Source organism: Prunus persica, chromosome G1 (genome assembly GCF_000346465.2).
Source record: "Prunus persica cultivar Lovell chromosome G1, Prunus_persica_NCBIv2, whole genome shotgun sequence".
NCBI lineage: Eukaryota > Viridiplantae > Streptophyta > Magnoliopsida > Rosales > Rosaceae > Prunus > Prunus persica.
The window spans coordinates 16,637,606-16,664,513 of NC_034009.1; the positions used below are offsets into that span (position 1 = coordinate 16,637,606).

The window sequence follows — 26,908 nt, forward strand, 5'->3', positions numbered from 1 at the left end:
TTCTTTCTATGTTAGATTGAATTAAGATATGATTAATGTACATGTTCAAAGTGAACTCAATGGGAAAGACAATAATGGCGTATCAAGAAAGTTGAGGTGGCTAGCAGCTGGTCCAAGCATGGCAGTGCCATCATATAGGAGCTATCTTATTAATGGTGTTTAATTTAACACCAAGGCACAAGATGATGTGCGAACTGTCCAAAATAGTGGAGTTTATTTACTTGCACATATTATGCAAGTTGCAAGTGTCAATGATAAAAACTCGATTATCTCCAATATAGGTTTTTATTAGGGGTGGGCACGGTTTGGTTTGGACCGGTTTTTGCCTCAAATTAGAACCGATCAGGTACTATTCATCTAGTTTAGTTCGGTTTGGTTTTAATTAAAAAAATTTTGAAAACTATCCGGTTCGGTTTGAACCGATTCCAGTTCCGATTCGGTTTTGAACCGAATTATAAAAATTATTTTTTTAAACAGTTTTTTAATACAATTGTCAACTGAAATATTATTATTTTACTTGAAAATTAACAAATTATTCAATTTTATATAAAAATGAATATTAAAGTTAGAAAAGAGAGATATTTTGAAATTGAATTTGGATAAATATTAGTTTTTTTTAGTGAAATTAAAAATATAGCATTAAATATAAATATATATTGAAATTATATATTTTTTTAATTTGATCGGTTCAGTTCGGCCCAGTCTGGTTTTTGAAGACATGGAACCGAATCCGAAACCTGTCCAAACCGGTCCAGTTCAATTTTTGATCGGTTGTTGACTTTTTGGTCAACTCGATTTTTTTTCAGTTTGGTTCAGTGCGGTTTGGCTCGGATTTCCGATTCGCCAGTTTGAGTGCGCACCCCTAGTTTTTATGGTGTCATTCAAGAAATTTGGGACCTTTACTACCAAAAGTTTAGAAGTTTAGTCTTCAGGTGTGATTGGATAGATAACACTTTAGGCCTAGTAGTCAACGAACTTGGATTTACCCTTGTAGATCTGAGTAAAATTGGACAAAGAAATGACCAATTTGTTATGGCTTGTCAAGTCAAACAAGTATTTTTTATTGACGACCCAATGAATCATAGTTGGTTGGTAGTGTTATCAATGCCTAACAGAGAATATAATGATGATATTGGTGATGATGTGTATGTTAGAATTGAGTGTGAGCTATTTACTAGAGGGATACCCAATGTTGACACATTTGATGACCTAGTGGGTGAGTTTAGGAGTGAAAATATTAGAGATGAGTGTGAAGATATATGGATTGATTGATGGTTGTAATGCATGACATTATTTATGCAATAAATGGCTCTGTTTGACATTATTTTTATCGCTTTTTCATTATGTGGATTTTGGGCATGACAATTCCAGTATTAAAAATACTAGGTTCAAGATGTAAAATACGATGGTCCAGTTAACAAATTGCAAAAACATACGTCTAAATGATACCCAACATCATTTTTTAACAAACGTTATGGAATGGACGATGTAAACGACCGTACATAAATAAAAACCACTATTTGAAATAAATAAAAACACATCGGTTAATTAAAATTGATATTAAATATTAATTAGGCGACCCTGAAAAAAATAATAACCAACAAAGACGATCAGGTTAAGCCGTTCCTACTCAAAATTCACAACGGTGTTGTTCATAAAAGCGACATTTCAAAAGTAATAACATGACGGTAAATGGTACAAAACGACGTATTTAACAAGTTCACTACAACCTCCCATAAATATTTACTGTCGTCTAAAAGGACCACAAAAGGCTTCTCAGTTTAAATATCTACCGTGAGAGTTCCTCTGAACGTTGGTAAGCTGACACCTACCGTCGTCTCAACAAATACACATGACGATATTGGTGTTACAAGCGCCGTGTAGCGTAAGAACCACGTATATATTTATATTCTCTGTGTCATGGTAAGTTAAGTAACAACGACGCCCAGGTAAATACTAGGGTTGTAGTATATAGTAATAACTATGTTCTTCTATATTTACAGTCGTTACTACAGCATTTACAGGTCGGTAATGACCAAAAGCATCATGGAATCTTATTAACCACGACGGTTTATTTTAAATAATCGTTGTGACAGTCGTTTTGAACGACGGTTATGTAATATTTAGGGTCGTGGTTACTCTATGTTACGACGAGACATGGACAAATTGTGATATGATATCTCCTTCAGACGACACCATGTTCCAAAAAGCGTCATTTAAGCATATCGAAGTTGCCTTTTTTGCTGTTTTTTATATTAATTAGACATCGATTGTGAACCAATAGTGCCGTCATATATAGTAATAACTACGTTCTTTCCATATTTGCAGCCATTACTACTTCATTTGCACGTCGGTATGGACCATAAGCGTCATGGAATATTTATTCACCACAGAGGTTTATTTTAATGTACCTTCATGGAAGGGATTCTGCACGGCGGTAAGTTAATATTTAGAGTCAATCGTAGTTACTCTGTGTTACATTGGGACGTGGGTAAATTGTGCCATGTTATCTCCTTGACACGACACATATCGAAGTTGGCCTTTTTTTTGCTATTTTTATAATAATTAGTCATCAGTTTTTATTTAGAGATGACGTTGTATGTTGTAACAACGTCGATAATTTATCGTCGTGGTTTAATGTAGCAAAAGATGGCAGTCAATTTCACGACGGTTTAAAAACCGTCTACACGACGGTGGATTCCCGTCGTCTATTGCGATTTTTGTAGTAGTGTCCAGCCAGCTTCTGCAGCAGCTCCCTTGACTATTTATTCTTTCTTCATCTTTTTCGTTTGCTTACTTATCCTTAACAGTTAACATATAAAAAAGAAAAAAAGCTAGAACAAGAAATGATGTGCTCGCCTCTGTTTGAACGAATTCTATTGTCGTCAATGTTGTAGCTTCAACCCTTCCTTGTTTTCTTGCTTGATGCTCATCTCAACACCACCTCCACTTTCATGATATTCGTTGTTGAAGTCGAAAATCCCAAAGTCTTTGCATTCTTGCGCGACGATTACATTCCTGCGAGGTCTTGCTACATATCTGGATGGCCACTATGCGCAACTGCTTCATATTAAACAAAAGAAACTATATGATAAGAGTAAAACAATAGTCAAGAATGATTTGAAAAAATAAAATAAACTCCTGAAAATTGGATGATATGTCAACTAAAAGAAGAGACAAGCAATTGCAGGCCCTTATGGAAAAGGTCGCTTTTTCAATATCTAAAGATATTCTTCCGTTAACTGAGTAGCAAGGAATTACTTATTAGCTTTTGAATTACTTTTTCTTTATGATGCTATCAATTCTAACAAACTCATTACAATGGTTAATGATTGTTAGAAATCTAGGTACGTAGTGTCAAATTTTCGTCAAGTTGTAAATGTGCCTCGTGCCGTTAGGGAAATTAGGGCTTAACTCTCGATGATTTGAAGAAAAGATTAACGTCAAACCTTTGCGCTCAGGGATTAATGACCTTGGGGGAAATCTAGGTTTCAAATTGAGATGTGCAGGATTGAGGGTAGGATTTTGACACAATTTTGAGGTGACATCAAGGATTTGTGTAACTTGGGACAGTAAGAAAGCATATTGAAATTCATACAGGGCCAAGAGTGTTGAAGAATATGAAGTCTCACATTGGAAACTTGAAGAAATCAAATACACTATATAATGAGTAGTTCCACTACTAATAGCATCGAGACCTTTTACATAAAACTCTACACTGCCGTGAAATCTTAATGTAACATCCCGACCCAAATTAATTATTATTTAATTTCTAAATTTACAGTTTTGCCCTTGGAGTTAAGGGTACTCTAGTTACTTTTTGTTTAGGAAAGAATTTGGGGAATTAAGTTACACCGTTGCGTCGGGCTCTTTGAAACGAGTTCGTAGACAGGCAGCACGCTCAATTTTGAGGTCTAAAAATGAAAAGGGCACTTTCGTCATTTCAAAAACTGTATAAAAAATAGTAAAACCGATTGGGCCCATGAGTAGACCCCGCTCTCTCTCAGTTCTCTCTATCTCTTTCTCCCCCGATACCTTTCTCTCTCGACGAACGCAATGGGGGATGGGCGACGGCTTCAAGGAGATCAGCCCCATCCAACGACGCCAAGACACGGGACTAGTCGAGAACTGACGGCCGGAATCTGGCGATCATGTCTGGGTTGGAGCCGAGTCTCGACGGCCACTGATGGCGGTGCTGGAGCTCGATAAAGGACCAAATTCTTTCCTGCGTTTCTGGTGACGATTTCCGTCAATCCAAGTATCAATCTTCATCCTCTGTTTATGCTCTAGCTATTGGTATATGTATTGTGGATTGATTTTGAGTTTGGGAGATCGATTCTTAACCCTCAATTTGGCCGGCTTTTTTATCAGGTTTTTGGGTAGTTTTGGCTAGGTTTTGGCCTGGGACCAAGACCAAAAAACATTCCCCTAGTTGAGATGATTCTTTTGGTATAGGACTTGACCGGCTGTTTAGAGATTTTCCAATCGCCAAAAATTACTCAAGTCACCCACCATTGCCCGTGGCGGGTGGAGGCGTGTGGGCTACTTCGTGCTGGCCCATTGAGTCCCAAAATACTCCCCATGTTGCCCGAGCATGACGGTATGCTCGGATTAGAAATTGGGTACCGTTTGACTATCGAACGGATATTACGCCTATTAGGCGATATCTGGGTTCGATAGGTTTGGACTGTTCGATCGGTCCTAATTTCAAATATGTTGTTCTCTATACCTCTAGGATCATGTTAGAACTCACAGATTAAGAATCGGAATCTCGGATACCCCAAATTATTAAGTTTAGGATTAAGTAAAACAGGTCCGATCACGAGATCAAGAGCGATTCGACCGCTCGATCGAGACCAAATTCTCGAGACTTGTTGTGTAGACCTTGTGGGACCTTTAGGAACGTTCGGATAAGAAATATGAGGTCGTGGGCCCTATGGGCCCAGGTGGTCCTGGTTGACCAAAAACGGGAAGTTACTAGAATGGCTTTAGGACCTTTCTAAAGTTGTGCACACACGTTAAGTTTCTAGGAAGTAGGGTTTGAATTTAAATTCTTGGTTGAGGTCGACTAATGAGTAGTATTGGTGGGTGGACTTTTATTTTGAAGATGCCTTATTTTTCCAAGTATTGAACGACATCCATATGATGAGATTTCTTATGATTATGGGATTGTGTGTATGTCTTGACTGTGGCCTTACAGTACTGGCTAGTATTACTGGAGTTGATTGCCAATGATAAATACTTTGAATTGTGGTTATGGCATAATGTTGAAAACTTGGATTTGTTATGATGTTGTGATATAGGGCATGGTGGTGATATTGGTGGGAAACTGACTTGTTTGATAATTGATATTTTAGTTAATGAGGTTATACAAATGTGCTATCGGTTTGATTTCGGCCTTTACCATGTGACACGAGATTTTTCTGTGTGTATCTTGTCATTATTATTATTATTATTGTTATATTATTGTGATTGTTCTTATCATTCAATTATGGTTAGAATTAGTGGAAGTATGAATACCAGTCTCGGATTAGTATATTATATGTGTTCAAATTCAGTTGGGAACAGATCTGGAAATGTATTGCTTATGGGTTAGAAACGGTTGGAGTAGCCTGTTTTAGTTTGAGTTTGGATTGATAGGATTTGGGGTTTTTAATGTGAGTTAAAGTTCTAGGAAAAGTGAAGAAAGGATTTTGGGGAATACAGTTGCCGTCGGTAAAGTCTATGCACATGATTGAATATTTCCTGTACCTACGGTGGTAGGAGTCCGGCCAGTGTATCACCTGTACCTGCAGTCAGGCCATACTACAAGTGTCCGACCAGTGGTTTGCCTGTGCCTACATAGAGATTACTCTGTAGGTGTCCAGCTAGTGCATTGCTTATACCTGCATTGAGTTTACTCCGTAGGTGTTTGGCCAGGATCTTTTCCCAGCCACCTGCCCGATTTGTCTACACGGGTGGTTGGACAGTTTCCTATTCCTAAGTTGCCTTGCATGTACCTACATGGAGATTACTGTGTAGGTGTCCGGCCAGTGTATTGCCTGAACTTACATTGAGTTTACTCTGCAAGTGTCCGGCCAGGATCTTTCCCCAACCACCTACTCGATTTGGCTGCATGGGTGGTTGGCTAGTTTTCCCCCATTCCCCGGTTGCCTTCGGAAAATATATATTGGTTGCCTTCGAAAAATATATCGGTTGCCTTCGGATGAAACTATATGTTCCATATACCCCTTGGTGGATAATAGCAGGATGCTGTGCATATGGTTACATGTATGGTTTCAGGTAAAAGGTTTGATTTAAAAGTTATGTATTTTTTTATTTGGTTTGTGTTGTAATAATAAATTTAAGAATTTAAGAGTTGGGTTATAAACGTAAGTTTAGGCTTGATCCCTCAGTAAAAGAATTACATGTGGCTTGATCCCTCAATAAAGATACATAGGTGACCTAGGTTAGCCTAGGTGCAACCACAAGTTTAGGCTTATTTGTTAGATTTGGTTATGCCAAGTTTAGCCTAGGTTTCCTTTGTTGTGTTCTCAAGATATTACTAATCTGGTACACTTTTACACAGCGGAATATTGGTATTCATATGACTTTGCGCAAAACTATCTTATGCAAGTATGTGGTTGTGGGTTAGTACTTTTAACCTGAGATAATCAGAGGGTGATTTATATTGTTGAAATCTTGAGGAGATGTATACTACTAAGTTAAACTGTTATATATACTATGAATATTAAGTATACAAGATATCATGAAGCAATGCATGTCATCCTACAAAGAGATTAGTGTTTTACGCATGTTTCGTTATGCTTGATTGGGTTTAGTTGTAGTACATTTGTAAATTGGGGAATTTTTTGATTACTTGTTTAGTTATTATTTTTTTAACGAAGGGAGTATCAGTGTTTGGATTATGTTGTATGAGCCCGAGGTCCATTAGCACCGCCTTGAAATTGTGTAAGGACGGAATTTGTATGCTAAACGTTTGATTTATTCTGGCACATTGTTAAATGATTGAATTTGAGGCTAGAGGTCATTTTGAAGTTTGTGTGTGCTGCTGTTGCGATACTTTATTTGTGCTGTTTACAGGTGAAAATAAATTGGTAAAAGTCTGTTTTTCAAGGAAGACTCTGTCGAAATTTCAATAGACGTCTTGACCCATACCTTCTTGAACGCAGAAAAAAAAGTAATTTAGTAGGTGGATCTGCTATTGGGCGGATACCGAACAGAAAACAGAGTTCGATATAAATTCTAAAGGAGAATTCGAATCGGGTCTTGTCACTTAACAAAAGGATTATGGAGAGTTTTTGCTTCCAACTTAGGTTGCTTAGGGTTTTTATAGTCGTTGACAGCTATTGCAAAGGGGATTTGTCGGTATGGAGTCTAGTACGCAGTTTTTCATTTTAGAAATCAAAATGCACTATTTTTGCTGTATAATTAATAATGCACAGTGGTTTAGGGAATCTTAGTGATATATAGTTTCTTACCATTGTGCATGCATCCTTCTTCCTTAAGTATTGGGTTTAGTAGGGAATCTGGGTGGTCCTGCCATGTGCGTACTTTTATGATTAATTAGCATTTGTCATCATGCGATTACCTTTGCGAAGATAATTTATTTAATATTAGTAGCAGCCTTCACCATTTCAATTTGGATGTACAAAATTTTTTATGTCACATCTTGTGAAAGAAACATGAACACCAATAGGAAAAACGAAATTTTCCCACCCACATAAAATACCTTTTTAATACTTGACTTCTTTTTTCTTTTTCTTTTTTTGATTATTTCCAATTTTATCCTTACCACTATACAAGATGGGTCTCCAAAAATGAAGCTGAATACCTGCACAAGGAGATGGCAACAAAACCCTTTACTGGTTCCTCTAGAAAACTTAATGAAACTCAAACAGAGCTCCCACGAAAAGAAACTGAAACAGCGCTCCCACAAAAAGAAACTGAATCGCAGCTCCCGCAAGACAGAACTAGTGAGGCAGAAAATAGCAACCAGACTTGGAACATTCGTGAGAATGTAATTACGGCAACAGAAAGCAGAAACGTTGGGATTTTCAACTTCAACAACGAATATCATGAAGGTGGTGCTGTTGATCATCATCAAGGAATGAAGGGTCAAAACAAAACTGACTACAACATTGATTGCAACAAGATTGATTCAAAAGATGGGGAGTTTGTTGGGATCGGCAAATTTGGCAACAAGTACTACAACTCGAGGAAAGACGAAGCAAGAAGCTCGAGCGAAGAAGAAGAAACGAGCAAGCCATGATATAAGCTTTGGTAAAAATAAATAAGAGAAAAAGTAAGGGAGCTCAGCTGCTGAATAAAGAAAGAGGCTGGAGTTCTCTGTTTCTTTGTAGTGTCTACTATTTGAATGTGGTTTGTTATAGTATTGGAGTTGATCTGTGGAATTTAATATATTGATTTTCAGCATGAAAAATACGTTCTACATGAGAAAAGTAGGGATCAAAATCATAGAAGGATCAACCCCTAACATATACTCATCAGTAATCTGTGTGTATTTGAATTTATTATTAATTTGCGCAAACGAGAAGAGGAAACTTTCCCGCATTCGAATGCCATGAACATCTGAAAGCTTAATTCTGAATATGAGAAAGAACTAATAACGAAGAAATCTGACTTATTGATTGCCACAAAACAAGTCCATACAGAAATCTAGTTTTTCCTGCCCCATAACGTGTGGTAGAGTCTTGACATGCCCCATAAAATTTAGTTTTTTGCTAACTATTTATTTTTCTTCTTCTTAGTCGTGCCATTTTTTTCACTCAAGCCGCTTCCTTCATTTTTTGTTTTGCTTACTCACCATTGATAATAAAAGAAAAAAGAAGAAGCAATAACAAGAAGAACAAGAAGAACAAGAAGACCAAGAAGACCAAGAAGAAATGGTACGCTCGACTTGTTGTTGTACTTGTCACCGACTTTGTTAATCCTTGTTTGCATAAAATGTATTGCCACAAATGTTGTGGTTTCGACCCCTCCTTGGTTGATGAACATCAACACCACCTCCACCTTCTTCGTTGTAAGCATCGTGAATCCCAACATCTGTGCTTTCAATTGCGTAGAAATCATTCTCATTAATGTTGAAGGTCTCGTTGGTTTCATCAGTATTTTCTGTCTTACTATTTTTGTTTTGTTGGAGCTCTTGTTCAGTTATTTCTCTTTGGGGATCTTGTTCAGAAAGCGTTCTAGGGCGACCAGGAAAGCGGTTTCTTACCCTCTCTTGGGGGCTTTGGTTCAGTTATTCAGCTTTAGATTGAGATCGAGACCCATCTTACATATATGCAAAGATCAAAATGGAAAGATATTCAAATAAGTGGAGGCAAATACTCCAAAATCATATGGAAGACAATCTTTCAATAAATGGAAGCTACTATTGTAAACTAATTACATAAATTCCTTAAACCCTATACACACATAGAATCACATCAAGGAAAAGATCTTGAATCAAATAAAAATATTAATCATAATATATAGTACTTACCTGCCATTGATGGAAGCTCAAAAGCAAAGTCTTCTATTCTCTGTACAGTTCTTATGTTCAATTAGCAATAGGGACTAGATATTTTGAACGTGTGGGTCCAAGAGAGCATGGACCTCCTCTTGAAAATGGATTTATTTATTAGTCTTTGTTATATCTGCAATATATTCCTAATGATCAACTTGGGAAAGTCTTTCCAGCAAAGACCAAAAAAACTTGGAAAAGTCTTGTAAAAAAGGACCACTCTTGTCCGGACCAAATTGTAAAGGGCGCCGGACAGACATTTTAAAGTGGCCATGCTTGTGGAAAAATTCTACAATACATAGTACATCAAATTTGGAAAGCAGCAATTTGAATAATCACTAGTGTTGACCAGGGCCGGCCTAGGGCAACTAGGTCATCTTTCGGGGCCCACAATTGAGAGGGGCATAAAAAAATATATGTCCATATATATATATATATAGGCATATGCAAACAAATAAAAATAAAAATAAAAATAAAAGTCCTCATAACAAAATAAAATTAAAAGTCCTCATAAAAAAAATAAAAAAGAGTATTACTTGGTAGTTCAAAACAATAATAAAAAAAGAGGCTGGAGTTAATTTTCATGTTTGTTAGGTGGAGCACTTAGTTTTGCTTCTTTCTCTATATATATATATATATATATATATATATATTTTTTTTTTAAATATTTTTTTTTGCTTTCCTTGGTTTGTTGTGTGACAGTTTATTGACAGAGCTGATCTGACAATGTTTCTTTTATTCATGTATGAGTAATTATATATTTACACATTAAATTTAATTTTTCATATGTCATGTCAAAGAGTTAAACTGATATTGAAAAAAACAGACTGAACTTAAAAACTTGTATTTTTAAAAGGAGAAGCACTACTACAAAAAGTGAAAAAGACGACCAGAAAACAACGACGGTCTAAGTGAAAACCGTCGTGGTTTTTAAAAAGACGACGGTTCTAAAAACACCGTCGTGTAATACAACCTTAGACAACTAAAAAATGGAGATTCAAATGGCTATTCAAAAACAACGACGTACATAATTAAACAACCGACGTCTATTTGAAACAGATTTCCGCAGTGTAAAATCAATGCCAACAAAGAACGGCAGAAGTTATGAATCGACCGACGTAGAAAGTAAAGACGACGATTTCAATAAAAACCGCCGTTTTTACTCATAAAATAACACGACGAGGTTTTCGTATAAGACGCCGTATAATTACAAACAAATCCACGGCTTTAAAATACAAAATATCGCGGTATTAAATTAATGTACAACGACGGAAAATATAAATATATCGACGTTAAATGAAAAGATTCCACGTCGCAAAACAAATATTGCATCGTGTTAGTTAAAAACGACGGCATAACAAAAAACCGTCGTTGTTTCAAACTGAATTAATTTAAAATTTATTCGGGAAAGCAAAATCTATTTATAATTTCCTCGGGTTAGTAATATTGCGTCGTGTTAGTTTACAAATTCTAGAACATTAATTTCCCTCATTTTAAATTTCCTCGGGAAAGAAAAATCTATTTATCACGCTTTGTAATTGAAAACTAAAACTGAAAGAATTCGGGAAAAAAAACTCTATTTATAATTTAAAAATAAAATCCACGTCGGTTGTAGTACACTTAACGACGTTTAACAAAATAATCTACGTCGGTAATTATAAATCTACCGCCATCTTACCTTAATATAGACAACGAGAAAAGACGACGGCAGAACAGAAAACCGCCGTTGTTTCAGTTTCTTTAACAGTTTGGTCCTTTATCTTTCTGCAGGACTTGTATAGTTCAAAGCATTGACAATGTCTTCATCATATCTCCCAGCAACTACTGATTCGATTGCTCATGCTTTAGAGGCCATCTGAAGCCATTTATATTCTTTATCGCATTCTTGAAACCCATCTTCTTCTTCTGAAGCTCTACGGATAAAGGAAGAGACTATCACAAATCTGACGGATCTTCTTAGCCAAGAAAATCAAGCAGATTTCCCTGAGAAGCGAACTTTCCTTCGACAGCGAGTGGAGGCCAGGCTTGCATCTCTTTTGATGGAAAGCAAGGAGTATTCAGAAGCACTAAGTGTCCTATCAGGCTTGATCAAGGAAGTGAGAAGGCTAGTTGACAAGTTTCTTCTTGTGGACATATATTTGATGCGAGTAAGCTCAATTTCTCTTTGAGAAAGACATCCAAATTATTGTCTTTGAGACGTGAGAGACTGAGAGAGGAAGAACTTGAAACCCTAAATGTAAACCGAAAATGAATGAAAGCGACAAATTTATAGAATAAATTTTTAAAACCAACGGCGGTCCTTACAAAAAAACCGCCGTTTAAATTGTAAAATCAACGTCGGTATGATCGACGTATATTACAGAAATCCACGTCGGTACATTAATAAAAACGACGTGTTAAATAATCTACCATGACGCGAGTTATTACTTATGTACTTTAATTTTTGAGTTTACTACGACGGTACCTACAACACTACTGTCGTATTTATTTACCACGTCCGAAGTTAAATGTACCGTCGTATTTTGTAATTTATACGTCGTAGTTATATGTAACCGCCGTATTATTTTTTTGAAATGGTTTTATATGTAAGCAACTTTTCGTCTACCTGACATACACATGCGCTGTTTCCAAACCCGATTAAAAAGTTCAATCTCCCAGAGAAAACTTTTAGACTTTTTTCCTTGTCAGAGCACTGTCAGAGTATCTCATCGTCTTCCTCTCGTCTTCTTCGTCGTCTCTGAACTTAAACATAATCTTCCTCTTGCTTTCATTGCACGCAAAAGGTAAGCTTTCATTTTCACTATTTTGGTTGCTGTTTTGCATGCTCATACGTTTTTTGTTTGAAAAATCTTTTTACCTTTTTTCTGGCCAAAATCATTTTACTTCTTTCCAAGTTCGATAAAATATACAGACAAAGAGGGAAAGTTTCCAACTTTGAAGACAACTACCTCAACTAAATAAGACGACGGTAGCTTCTTATTTACGTGGTTAAATATGTAGACCACGACGGTTCGTCAGTCGTTCTAGCGTCGTCTGAAAATTGACAAAGTTGTTTTTAAAATTATAGTCTTTTTTTTATTTGCTTGTTTAATTGCAGGTTTGATTTCTCTGAACAATGATTTTTGTTTTTCCCTAATTTGATAAAATATAAAGAAAAAGAAAGTAGAGTTGGTATCTAATATAGACGACAGTATCTTATTGTTTTACGTCGTGTGAATGTTAATACCACGACGTCATATTAAAATACCGTCATCTATATAAGATTCCAAAACTTTCTTTCTTGGCCTTGTATTTTATCAAATTAGAAAACAAAAACCATGGTTCAGAAAAATCAAATCTGCAATCAAACATTCACAGAGAAAGAAAGAAGGGTTTTGGATCCTTATATAGACGACGGTATATTACTACTGACGTCGTGTGAACATCAATACCACGACGTTATATAAATATTTCGTCGTTTATAGTTAATTATCACGTCGTTTATAGTTAATTATTTCGTCGTTGTTTAATTACCTTGGTTTTAAACATTTATTACGTCTGAGATTATTTCATTGCGTCGTTTAAAATCATATCATACGTCGTATTTTATTAATATCCGTCGTTTGTGTTCTTAATCTTTTCCTGAAATATTTTCACTTGCAGTTTTGTCTGTAAAAATGGTTTCTCACCAAGACCAAAGTAAGGATTCTGGCTTCAAGAAAAATGGAGATAAGGAGCTTGGAATGGTACCTCCTCAAGTGAAGCCTTCGAAGAAGAGGAAGTTTGCTTCATCATCTGCTGAGACAGAACGAACCAGCACGACAACAATCTCTGATGATTCAAAGTCTGGTCGAGGTATGAGCACAATGCCTCGTGTTGTGAAGAGAAAACTTCAGAAACTGAGGCCAATTGTTGAGTACAATAAAAGGGGGAAAGGAATTGGCCAAGCACATAGTGAGATGCAGTCCTACATTGGTGTGTTGGCACGCTCCAGAGTTCCACTTGTGGACATGAAATGGGCTCAAATCCCCAAGGATATAAAGGAGCAGATTTGGGAAGCAGTTGACCTTGCTTTTGTGGTAGGTCAAGGGGGCAAGAGCTCTGTGTTAGCTTCTGCTGCCAAGAAATGGAAGGATTTCAAGTCTACACTAACGAGGCAATATATCCTTCCATACACCAATGACAGGGAGAGATTAAGCCAACCCCCTGAAACATATAAATTCATAGAGAAAGCACAATGGGATGCCTTTGTACCTTCAAGGTTATCCAAAGATTTTGAGTCTGTGCATTCTCAACATGCACAGATTAGGGAGAAACTTGAGTACAATCATCGATTGTCTCGAAAAGGATATGCTGGTTTGGAGGATCAATTGGAGGAAACCATGCCTGGGGTAGAAATTGATCAATCTACCTTATGGAAGAGAGCTAGACAGGACAAACATGGTAACATCCCGGATCCAAAGGTGGCAGAGAAAGCAAAATTAATTGTAAGCCTACTCACTCTGTTTTAAATTTTTATTAAACTGTGAATAATTCTTATTACGTCTTATGTTATATTTTGCGTCGTGTGAATGATATTACCACGTCGAAATTTTTTAAAAAACGTCGTTAAAGGTCTAAATCAGGAATCACCTACTCTGTTTTCTGTAATTATAGCATAAGATGTCGGTGGTTCATTTTCGCGTCGTTTGTATTGAATTACTACGTCGAAATGTTTTAAACAAGGTCGTTAAAGGTGTGAATATTGAATCATCCCTCTGTTATCTGTAAATAAAGCATAAGACGTCGGTGGTTTATTCATTCCGTCGTTTTAAAAACTAACCACGTCGGTTTAAAAACTACCGTCGTGATAAATTATAATAACGTCGATTTATATGTTATTGCGTCGTGTGAAATTATATAATACGTCGTTTGTATATAAATAACCGTCGTGTGTTTTTGTTCTTACTTTTTTATATATCTTTGTTTTAGGATGAATTGCAAAAACAAGTCTCGGAAGGCAAAGTCACTGTTTCTGGCAGCAATGATGTGCTGACCATGGCTTTGGGCCCCGAGCATCCAGGCAGAGTGAGAGGAGTAGGTGCCGGGATCTCAACAAGGCAATATTTCAATTTACCCAAACCACAGAGAGTGAGCTTTGACGACCGTTTGAAGGACAGTTTAAGAGTTCTCCTTCAAGAAGAGACTAAAAAGATGGAGGCTAAGGCAAGGGAAGAGGCTTTAAGGATGGAGGCCAGAACGAAACAATTGGTAGAGGCTGAGAGGGAGCATTTCCTGAGTCAGCTTTCCCAATTAATTCCCAATTTTGATCCAAGCATGCTTAAACCCAGAATTAGCCAAAGTCCCAAAAATCCAATGTCTGACAAAGCAAGCTGCTCTGGAGGTGATGTGAGATCCCAGCATTTTGAGGATGATACTGCCAAAAATGGGAAACATCAGGAAGAAAAGGTAACATATCTGAACTTTGAATTCTCTGTTTTTTTAAAAACCATTAGACGTCGTTATTATTAATAAAACCGTCGTTTGAAATACATACCACGACGATTTTAAAAATAAACCGTCGTTTGTATTTCAATACTACGTCGTATTTAGTTTACTTGTTTTACACGCCATTAAACGTCGTTATTTTTAAAACTTTGTGATTTTTAGACGACGGAGTTAGTCATTCCCGCCATAATAGATGAAGAGAAGAGAGAAGAAAAACAAGATGTAAAGGAGAAAGAAGATGACGACCAGGTATGTTCACATAACTTTGCCTTTTTTATTTATTTTTCAAAATTCCAGACGTCGATATTTTTCTTTAAACCGTCGTTTGTTTACAACTTAGACGGCGGAATGTTTTTCTAAGACGTAATAAATTGTTCACCACGACGGTTTCTTCACCGTCGTTTAAATTCTTTTCAGACGACGTTGTATTCCTTAACCATCGTTTTTATTGAATTACCACGTCATTTTTTTTATTTCTTTAAACAGGTTATTCAAGGTGTTAATTATTCAAATATGGAGGCGCCATCTTCTTTAAAATCCCTTTGTCGTTATGTGGAAACGACACTCGTGCCTCAGGATAAGACCCTGCACTTTACAATTGATAAGGAGGTGTTTGGTCTAGAGCGCGATACCTTCCTCCTGCCTGAAGATATTACACAATTTGCAGGCATGGAAGAAATAGGAGCCACCGTCATTGCTGTATATATGAGGTTTGTCTTTCTAAAATAATACGTCGTTGGTTTATTTATTGCGTCGTCTTAACAAACTAACCACGTCGTTAGTATGTACCGTCGTGATAAATATATTATAACGTCGTTGTCTATTTCAGTACGTCGTGTGAAATTTTATAATACGTCGTTTTGTTATACATAACCGTCGTGTGTTTTTTTGTATATATGAGGTTTGTCATTCTAAAATAATACGTCGTTGGTTTATTTATTACGTCGTCGGTTTATTTATTGCGTCGTCTTAACAAACTAACCACGTCGTTAGTATGTACCGTCGTGATAAATATATTATAATGTCGTTGTCTATTTCAGTACGTCGTGTGAAATTTTATAATACGTCGTTTTGTTATACATAACCGTCGTGTGTTTTTTTGTGCTGACTTGTTTATATTATTTTATATATCTAGGTACTTACACGATGTTTTGAAACGAGCAAATATGTGCTCCATGGTTGGCTTTATCGACCCTGCTACAGTTAGTGCCAGCTCTGGCACAATAGCTGACAGATCACGCCTACTGGCATCTCGACTTCAGAGGACTGACGGTGAACAGATTTTCCTGATGCCTTACAATCCAGGGTTAGTCTCCTTAACAGTATTTTGTTTTTATGATTTTCAATAAATGACAGCGTATAAACTAACCACGTCGGTGTTTTATTTTATTGAGTCGTTTGAAACTACTAACCACGTCGGTAGTTATTTATCGTCGTGATAAATGTATAATGTCGTTGATTGCTTCTTTATTTCGTCGTGTGAAATATTATAATACGTCGTTTTTGTAAATAACCGTCGTTTTTATTTTAATTTTGTGCAGCCGTCGTTTGTAAATAACCACGTCGGTTATGAAAAATATCGTCGTCTGTGATTTAATTTCTTTTTATTTATAAACCCTAATAGCCATTGTTTATGCAGTATGCCAAGGGAAAACAGGAAGCGCCATACCCCCAAGAAGCAATTGATGAAGTCCGGGATGAATGGGCAGAGTTTGTTTGCCTTCACCTGGAATAGGGGAATTATTGAACACTTGATATTTATGTATAATGTACAAATTTTGTCTATAATATATAATGTAAAAATTTGTTGAGGTTTTCTTAAATTAAAAAAAAACAAACATACAAATTGCGTAAACGACGTGTAATACATTTCCAACGACGTAATAAAGTCAAAAGCCGTCCTTTTTTGTTGTTTCGTTTTAAACAAATCCGACGTAAAAGGATATTTAGACGACGTTCTTTGAACAATTGAGTCGTTTATGGTTTACAACGTCTTCAATTTCTTAAGGGTTCAGGGTAGTACTTTGTAACGACAGCGGTTAAGTCGTGGAATATATATTTTACGTCGGATAGTTAAATATCCGCCATGGTTTCTCATTTAAACGACGTCATTTTAACAACTTAGTCGTCTATTACAATTTACAACGTCTACAATTTATTAACACCGACGTGGTTTGTTGTTGTGATAAGAATATTTTATTATTTTTATATCAAAATATTCAAAATAAATTTAAAATAAATCAGAAAAATGCAAAGTCAACTCCTATGAAGTCATTGATATATTTTCTTCCCCTAAACCTTGAAAAAATTCATTTTGAATAACAAAAATTTAAAATGACCATCCAAAACAAAATTGTTTTGATGAGTCATAAAATCACTTCTAGTTTTATGGTTTAGGGTTTAGAGATTAGGGTTGTTATTTATTGGGGTTTATTTTTAAAGTATAATTTTTGGGTAGTCTAGGGTATATATTAGGCTGTAAAACCATAAACCCTTTTATAAACTTAATTTTTAAAATTATATAATTTAGTTTTAAGGGTTTAGGGTATTAATTGTTAACGACGGTGGTTGAGTCGTGGAATACATATGTTACGTCGTGCAGTAAAATATCCGACATGGTTTCCACTTTAAACGACGTCATTTTAATATGTAAGTCGTGTATTATAATTTACAACGTTTTCAATTTCTTAACTTCGACGTGGTTTTTCAGTCGTCTTTATATCAAAATATTCAAAATAAATTTAAAATTAATCTGAAAAATGAAGCGTCAAAAGAAACGGCGATACGTTCAGTGTTTTCGTCGTGGAATATTAAATTTACGTCGGTTCTTGTAGAACTTTCGCCATGGTTTTTCTTTCGACGTTTTAAAGAGCGCGCGCTCTTAAAATTTTCGCGCGCCCTAAATTTTTTTATATTTGGCTCTTATTCTTATACTTCTAACCCTGAACCCTAAAATTTTCAGATTTCGCGCAACATAACATTCGCTCTCTCACTTCTGCTCTAATTAAAAGTTGCACTCTCCAAGCTCCGTCGAATCTGTGAGCTCGTCCAACCCTGTAGGTACAAACCCTATCTTCCCCTTTTAAATTCATTGAATGATATTAGGTTGTTTTGTTAAAGGGTTTTAGGTATATGCTTTGCGATCTGTTAATAATGTGCTTATAGGTATGGGTTCATGGATTTTCTGTTTAATGGGTTCATGGATTACATTATCTGTTATGTTGAATTGGGAATGGATTTAATTTTGTCGGATCTTTTAATCACCCTATGTTATGTTGAATTGGGAATGGATTTATTGTTTTCATACTTGGTTTCATGTATATGTTGGTTTCTTGCTTGGTTTCATATATATGTTTGTGTTCTTAATGGGTTTTGGGTTCTTGAAAATAAACTGAGACACGACGCCTTTTTAGGCATACGACGACGATTACACAACGGTTTATGAAAAAACCGTCGTTGTATTACTTATACACGACGGTTTTTTCATAAACCGTCGTTTGTATTACTTATATTAGACGACGTCTGTTGAAAAGCCGTCGTCTATATATGCCAAATACGTCTGTTTTTGTTTAAAACCTGTCGTCTCTGTTGTGTATTACTTGCTATTAGATCCTTGTATAATCTGCTATAGTGATGGTCATTGCCTGTATTTTCACTTTATTATAGATAATAGGTTATAGTGTCGGAGATGGATAAGTCATGGATGCACTCGGATAGAAGATCGAAGGCATATGATTTTGGGGTGGAAGCATTTTTGAACTTTGCTGTAGAAAATCTTCTAACTACAACACATATCCGTTGTCCATGTGTTAAATGTGTTAATTTGAAGTTGTTTGGGGTTGGAATTATAAGGGATCACTTATACTTTAATGGAATTGACCAAAGCTATAAGAATTGGACATTTCACGGAGAACCTTGGGAAGCAACTACTAATGCTAGTAGAAATGTTGAAGAAGATGATGGCCATAGTAGGTACAGTTTTGTGTCTGAAGAAATTGATATGGATGATAATGATTTTGGTGATTTTGGTTCCGATCCGTATGAGTTTGCCAATGTGATTGGGGATGGAGATCAACCAGTGTACCCTGGTTGTAGAAAGTACACGAAGTTATCGGCATTAGTGAAGTTGTATAATTTGAAGGCAAAACATGGGATGAGTGATGTCTGTTTTACAGAATTATTGATACTTCAAGGCGATTTGCTTCCAGAAGGAAATACAATACTAACCTCTATGTATGAGGCTAAAAAGACTTTGTGTGCATTGGGGCTGAGTTATGAGAAAATGCACGCATGCCCCAATGATTGCATCTTGTATAGGAAGGAGTATGAGGATTCAACTAATTGTCCTACTTGTGGTATCTCAAGGTGGAAGGAAGGCAAAGATTCAATCTTGAAAGAGGGTGTGCCAGCGAAGGTGGTGTGGTATTTTCCTCCAATTCCAAGGTTTAAAAGGATGTTTCAATCACATGAGACAGCTAAGAGTTTGACTTGGCATGCTGCTAGAAAATCAATTGACGGTCAGATGTCTCATCCGGCGGATTCCCCGTCTTGGAAACTTCTTGATGATAAATGGCCTGAGTTTGGTAATGAGCCGAGAAACTTGAGATTGGCTCTTTCATCTGATGGATTCAATCCCCACAGTTCTCTAAGTAGCAGATATAGTTGTTGGCCGGTTATCTTAGTTACATATAATCTCCCTCTATGGCTGTGCATGAAACGAAAGTTCATGATGTTAACCTTATTGATTTCCGGTCCTAAACAACCCGGAAATGATATAGACGTCTACTTGGAGCCTTTGATTGATGATTTAAAATCTTTGTGGGATGGGATTAGAGGAGTGTATGATGCACATAATGGAGAATACTTTACACTCAGAGCTGCATTAATGTGGACAATTAATGATTTCCCCGCCTATGGAAACTTATCTGGTTGTGTTGTTAAAGGATATAAAGCTTGTCCAATATGCGGCGATGATACACCTAGTCACAGGTTGAAAAATGGCCACAAAATTTGTTACATTGGGCATAGAAAATGGTTACCAATCAATCATCCATATAGGAGGCAACGTGCAGTTTTTAATGGGAAACCTGAATATGGCATACCTCCCGAGCCATTAACCGGAGAAGAAGTGCTGCATATGGTTGAAAATGGTGACAGAGTTTGTTGGAAGAAGAAATCAATATTCTTTGATCTCGAGTATTGGAAATACCTTCCTGTGAGGCATGCCCTAGATGTTATGCACATTGAGAAGAATGTTTGCGATAGTATTATTGGTACATTGCTGGAGATCCCTGGAAAAAATAAAGATGGGATTGCTGCTCGATTAGATTTATTGAACATGGGGGTCAAAACTGATTTGCAACCCGAGTATGGAGAAAGACGTACTCGTTTGCCTCCTGGGCCTTGGAATTTGTCAAGAGCAGAGAAGAGAGAGGTTTGCAATTCTTTCTATGGTATGAAGGTCCCTGAAGGTTATTCTTCAAATATTAAAAATCTTGTATCTTTACAAGATTCAAGACTTCTTGGCCTTAAATCACATGATTGTCATACCTTAATGCAACAATTGCTCCCTGTGGCAATTCGTTCTGTTTTGGAGAAGCCTGCAAGGTATGCAATAACTCGTTTGTGCTTCTTCTTCAATGCTATATGTGCAAAGACTGTTGATGTTTCCAAGCTAGATAAGTTGGAAGAAGATGTAGTAGTTACTCTGTGTTTGCATGAGAAGTACTTTCCCCCTTCATTCTTTGATATCATGGTTCATCTAGTAGTACATCTTGTCAGAGAAGTTCGTCTATGTGGGCCAGTATATTTTAGGTGGATGTATCCGTTTGAAAGATATATGAAAGTGCTGAAGGGGTATGTTCAGAATCGTACTCGTCCCGAAGGTTGCATTGCTGAGCGGTATATAGCTGAAGAAGCGGTAGAGTTTTGTACTCAGCATTTATCTGATGTTAGTACAGTTGGAGTGCCTTCAAGCCAAAAGATGGGACTTTCAAAGCCATTATCAGGTTGCACAGTGAGCGTAGTTGATCAGGACCTGTTGAATCAAGCACATCTATATGTCTTGGAGAATACGGAGGAAGTCCTACCTTATATCGAGTACGTATGAGTTTTATTCTTTAAGTTTCCATTTTAAATTATTTCTTATGTTTATCTTCTATATTTGGGACCGTAATGCTTGAATTTTTCGTGTCATGTAGGCAACATATGATCCACATCAAGACTGCTTATCCAAAATTTAGAAAGAGAACAAAGTGGCTGCAGGATAAGCACAATAGCACTTTCATTCAATGGCTACGCTTCAAGGTATATGTTGTTGAATAACATATTTCTCTTTTAATTTTCTTCTTATTTCTATGTTAGATTGAATTAATATGATTAATTTGCAGGTTCAAAGTGAACTTGAGGAAGACAATCATGGCGTATCAGAAAATTTAAGGTGGCTAGCAGCTGGTCCAAACATGGCAGTGCCATTATATAGGAGCTATCTTATTAAAGGTATTAAATTCAATATCAAGGCACAAGATGATGTGCGGACAACTCAAAATAGTGGAGTTTATTTACTTGCACATACCATGCAAGTTGCTAGTGCCAAGGATAAAAACCCAATTCTCTCAAATATGGGTTTCTATGGTGTCATTCAAGAAATTTGGGACCTTGACTACCAAAAGTTTACAATCCGAGTCTTTAGGTGTGATTGGATAGATAGTTCTGGTCTTGTAGTCGACGAACTTGGATTTACCCTTGTAGATTTGAGTAAAATTGGACATAGGAATGACCAATTTATTTTGGCTTCTCAAGTCAAACAAATATTTTTTGTTGACGACCCGATGCATCGTGGTTGGTCGGTAGTGTTATCAATGCCTAATAGAGAATATAATGATGTTATTGGTGATGAAGTCTTAGGTGATGTGATAATTGAGTGTGAGCCATTTACTAGAGGGATGCCAAATGTTGACACATTTGATGAACTGGTGGGTGAGTTAGGCGGTCAAAATATTCGAGATGGGTGTGAAGATATATGGATTGAATGATGCTTATGTAATTGGCAGTGTATGACATTAATTTTGTAATATATTGTAATGTGATTTCTTCACTTTCTACGTTCAAATAAAACACGACGTTATTGTGAACCAGTTATTCAGCATATTTACCGACGTCTTAAAGCAACGTAACAATGAAGAACCACGACGCTATTGTGAAGCAATTATTCAGGATATCACGTCGGGGAAGGATTAAGAACCGCCATGTAATTCAAAATAACACGACTCCAATCCCATAATACCGACGTCTAAAAAACGAGATATATAATCTGAACGTTAAAAAATACGACATCATCATACATTTTCCACGTCGCAAGTTCTTTTATAAACGAAGAGGAACGAAATGAATTCCGACGGTAATTCATTATAACCGCCGTTTAATATCAATTAAACGACGTTATTTGTAATACGGCTCTCATCATAATCAACGCCGTCTATATGTTCTGTAATACGGCTCTCATTTATTTGGAAACGACGTTGTTTAGAAGTTCAACGTCGTCTATATTAATAAGTGCGTCGTGAGTAATGAATACATATAAATACAACGTCGACTACATAAATGCCACCGACGTTGTTTCGCATTCAACGTCAACTATATAAATACATACGTCGTAAATAATGACACTGACAACTATTTCCACGTCATCTTTTTTAGAAAAATCGAAGTGGAAAATTTATTTCACGACGGTTGTTTGTAAATAAGAGACGTAGTAGATTTCAATAACGTCGTCTTCTCATGTATTTAAAGACGTCATATTTTTTCTTGTCGTGAAAATTGTATTTGACGGCGTAGTGTTTTAGTTGTCGTCGTTGTATGTCTATCTTGCGGCCTTGTTCTTTTAATATGTGTCATATTTTTCCTTTTTAACGACGGTGATTTGTTTGAGTTGGTCGTCTATTCTCATCCTCGACTATTTTTTAGAACTTTAGCAGACTAAACACGTCTGTTTTTATTTGTTTTCGACGTTGTTTTATTTAACAACGTTTAATATTTATCGTCGTTGTTTGTTTCTGAAAATAGGACGTATAAATTTTGTAATACGACTCTCATATATTTGTAACCACGTTGTTTCGTTGTTCAACGTCTACTCTATAAATACATACGTCGTAAATAATGACACTGACAACTATTTCCACGTCATCTTTTATAGAAAAATCGAAGTGGAAAATTTATTATACGACGGCTTTTTTTATATAGGTGACGTAGTAGGTATCAATAACGTCGTCTTCTAATGTATTTAAAGACGTCATATTTTTTATTGTCGTGAAAATGATATTTAACGGCGTCTTATTTTAATTTTCGTCGTTGTATGTCTATCTTGCGGCCTTGTTCTGTTAATATGTGTCATATTTTTCCTTTTTAACGACGGTTTTTTTAGAGAGTTGGTCGTCTATTCTCATCCTCGACTGCTTTTTTAGATCTTTTTGCAGTACAAAGACGTCGTTTTGTATTTGTTGATGACGTTGTATATTGTAACAACGACGGTGATTTAGCGTCGTGGTTTATGAGGGAAAAGATGACGGTGGATTCCACGACCATTGAAAAACCGAATACACGACGGTTATTTACCGTCGTCTTTTTGCTTTTTTGTAGTAGTGAAGATGAGATAAATGGTATAGTTTAGTTGTGGCCTTCATTTCGAAATTTTTTTTTAAAAAAACTGAATTTTGATATTAGTCTTTTTAAATTCGGTATATTAATATGATGTTTTAATATGTGTTTAAGTCAATTATCATGCGGGTATTGTATTGGTATGAGATATTTCTTAGAATGAGCAAGAATTCTACTGGAAATGAACAACAATTCTTTGTAGAGATTTGTAACTTTCTTGTTTTGTTTATGGTACTGGAAATGACTTTCAGTTTTTAGGTATTTTAGCTGCATTGCATCCATACAAAATATATATATATTGAAGGTCTCGTTACTGCTCCTTCTCTTTGGGGCTCTTGTCCAGAAAGCGTTCTAGAGCGACCAGAAAAGATGTTTCTTATCCTCTCTTGGAGGCTCTGATTCAGTTGTTTAGCTTCAGATTGAGATCGAGACCCATCTTATGTATATGCAAAGATAAAAAAGGAAAGATCTTCAAATAAGTGGAGGCAAATACTCCAAAATCAATTGGAAGACAATCTTTCAATAACTGGAAGTTTCTATTGTAAACTAATTACATAAATTCCTTAAACCTTATACACACATAGAATCACATCAAGGAAAAGATCTTGAATCAAATAAAATTTCCTACTCTCTCTGATTTTGTCCCCGTAATATATTATTCCCAACGATGTTGAAGTCATTGCCTCTTCCGCCCTTGTCTTTTTCTTTTGGGGTTGGAGAGTTTTGGTGCTCAAGGAAAAGAGAAGTTCACATTAATTATATAATAAATTATAATTAGTGCTTGCAATTATCAATTATCTAGCTAATTGATTACGTTGAAATTATAATTATCTTGCAATTATAAAAAGAGGACGACCCTCTTGTCCTAATCAAAGAGGGACCGGACAGACTTTTTAAAGTGGCCATGCTTGTGGAAAAATTATACAATACATTGTACATCAAATTTGGAAAGCAGCAATTTGAATAATCACCAGTGTTGACCAGGGCCGGCCCTTGGCCAGGGCAACTAGGTCATCACCCGGGGCCCACAATTGAGAGGGGCATAAATATGACGTTTCAATATGTGTTTAGGTCAATTACCAGGCGGGTATTGTATTTGTATGAGATATTTCTAAGAGTGAACAAGAATTCTTTGTAGAGATTTGTAACTTTCTTGTTTTGTTTATGGTACTGGAAATGACTTTCTGTTTTTAGGTATTTTAGCTGCACTGCATTCATATGGAAATATATATATGATTTATCTACATTTCAAGATATCAATCATTAATCTAACCAAAAATCATCTGATGACTACAATTTGTGGCTTATCCACTTTCCTTCATTGGGGTTTCTATTCAAGCAATGCTGGTAGTAAGGTAACATGCCAACAAGTTCATGAACAAAATTAGAAAAGGTCATTTGCCTTGGAAAGCAAGACTCCAACACGCAACTTCCGTCTCTGATTGTCTTACACGATTATGATATAGTCCGTTTGGATAAAGGAATTGAAAATTACATTGAATTCTAAAATGATAGAATTTAGATTTCCAGCGCAATTGAAAATTCTAGTGCTTAAATTTATGTATGTCGAATTTTGTAAATGGTAAAATTTTGTAAATGGCACTATGAAAATTGTGAAATAACTTCTATTTTGGTGGAAGTCAATTAAACTCAGGAATTTGATGTCCCAATTTCCACGATTTTTTCCGCGTGTCATTTAATAAATTTCTTGCTTAAGTTGCCAAACAAGGAAATTGTTAATTTCTCATTTTAGTTAAATTCTGAGTTATTTTCTTTCATCCAAACAGACCATAAACATTTCTTAATCTCCTTTTTTTTTTTTTTTCTTTTTCTTTCTCTATTTGAATTTTCTCTCTTTCTGGTTTTGCTTACTCTTACTCCTGATATACTTTAGTGGCAATGAAAAAAAAAAATGCTAGAACAAGAAGAAATAATACTTATGGCATGTAGAAGATGAAGAAATACATAAATATATATATAAGAGAAATAAGATTTAGATTCAGAGAAAGGAATGCAAAGAAAAGTTTGAGTATAGGAGCACTGGTGGCCATACATCTCCAAACCCTTCTGCTACGTAATAGTACGGGAAACTTGACAGGACCTGCCCCGAAATTTCCCGGGAGCAGGAGTGGACTCCATCTTTGTTCCGACATCACCCCGATGCCGAGCACACTTACTAAAAACCGAGACTTTCTACCAAAATTTTGGTAGAGTCTCCCCTGCAAATCAAGCAAACCCCACAAAAATTTAACTTGCACAAAACACATAAAATAATCCCAACCAACAGCATGCTTACAACACACAACAAAACATACTAGATGGCCTCCGGCCTCACAAGTAAAATCTAACATGGGCAATAACAGAGCATCTACTGAATTTAGTTTACAAGAACAGTTGAGTAGAAGGAAATTACTCTAAGCCTAATCTACTGATGTAAACAATTCGGCCTTCGAACACTGCTTGTAATCTTCCTGGAGCGACTACTGTCTGAGGGGCGCAAAACGGAAAATATGTGAGTGGACAAAAACAAAGTTTGCATTTAAAACAACATAGTAATCTCACCGTGTAAAAGTAATGCTCAAGACATGCAGGTTCACAATTTATAATTAAATGCTCAAAACATACTTCATTGAAAACTCTTTAAAACCAGAAATCACTCCACCCATAAACCTCATGCCCACCATTTTACTGCTCCTACCAATCCACTGTATAGACTCTAATTTCTTCATACTCACAACTATATATATATATAACTATACAATATACTCATCACACTACCTAGGTACCTGGGAAACAATCCAACCGGGGGATCGTTTGACTAGCCCGCAGAATTTCCAGGTGCTATCCTGCGTCTAGGGATGAGCGGTCCAACCGGGGGACGGAACTCCATAGCTCACACACCGGAACATCCAACGTCATGTGTAGCTCCAATACTAAGTTCTACCCGTGCAGACTACATCATCACACATCAGAACATCCAACGCCATGTGTGATGATGCCAAGCAATGTACATAATCTTCCCATAAGCCGAAAATTCCAACGCCACATATGAGAAGTGTCTCACAAGCCGGAAGACCCAACGCCAAGTGTGAGACTAATAATAACCTATTCTTCTCACACGCCGGAACATCCAACGCCGTGTGTGGGAAGCCTAGTAACTGGGGAAGGTACTTACATAGTGTAATCATACAACTTCTCTCAACAACCCCTCATACTCAAGTTCTTCCACAAACTTACCTCAACAACCCAAGTACCCCACAT

At 36.3% G+C, this 26,908-nt stretch overlaps 1 long non-coding RNA gene across 1 annotated transcript; it reads left to right on the forward strand.

The window, feature by feature from the left end:
• LOC109947854 lies at window positions 4,043–8,443 on the forward strand. The gene is made up of 2 exons (XR_002270625.1): window positions 4,043–4,258; window positions 7,807–8,443. It is a non-coding gene; the product is annotated as an uncharacterized LOC109947854 (long non-coding RNA).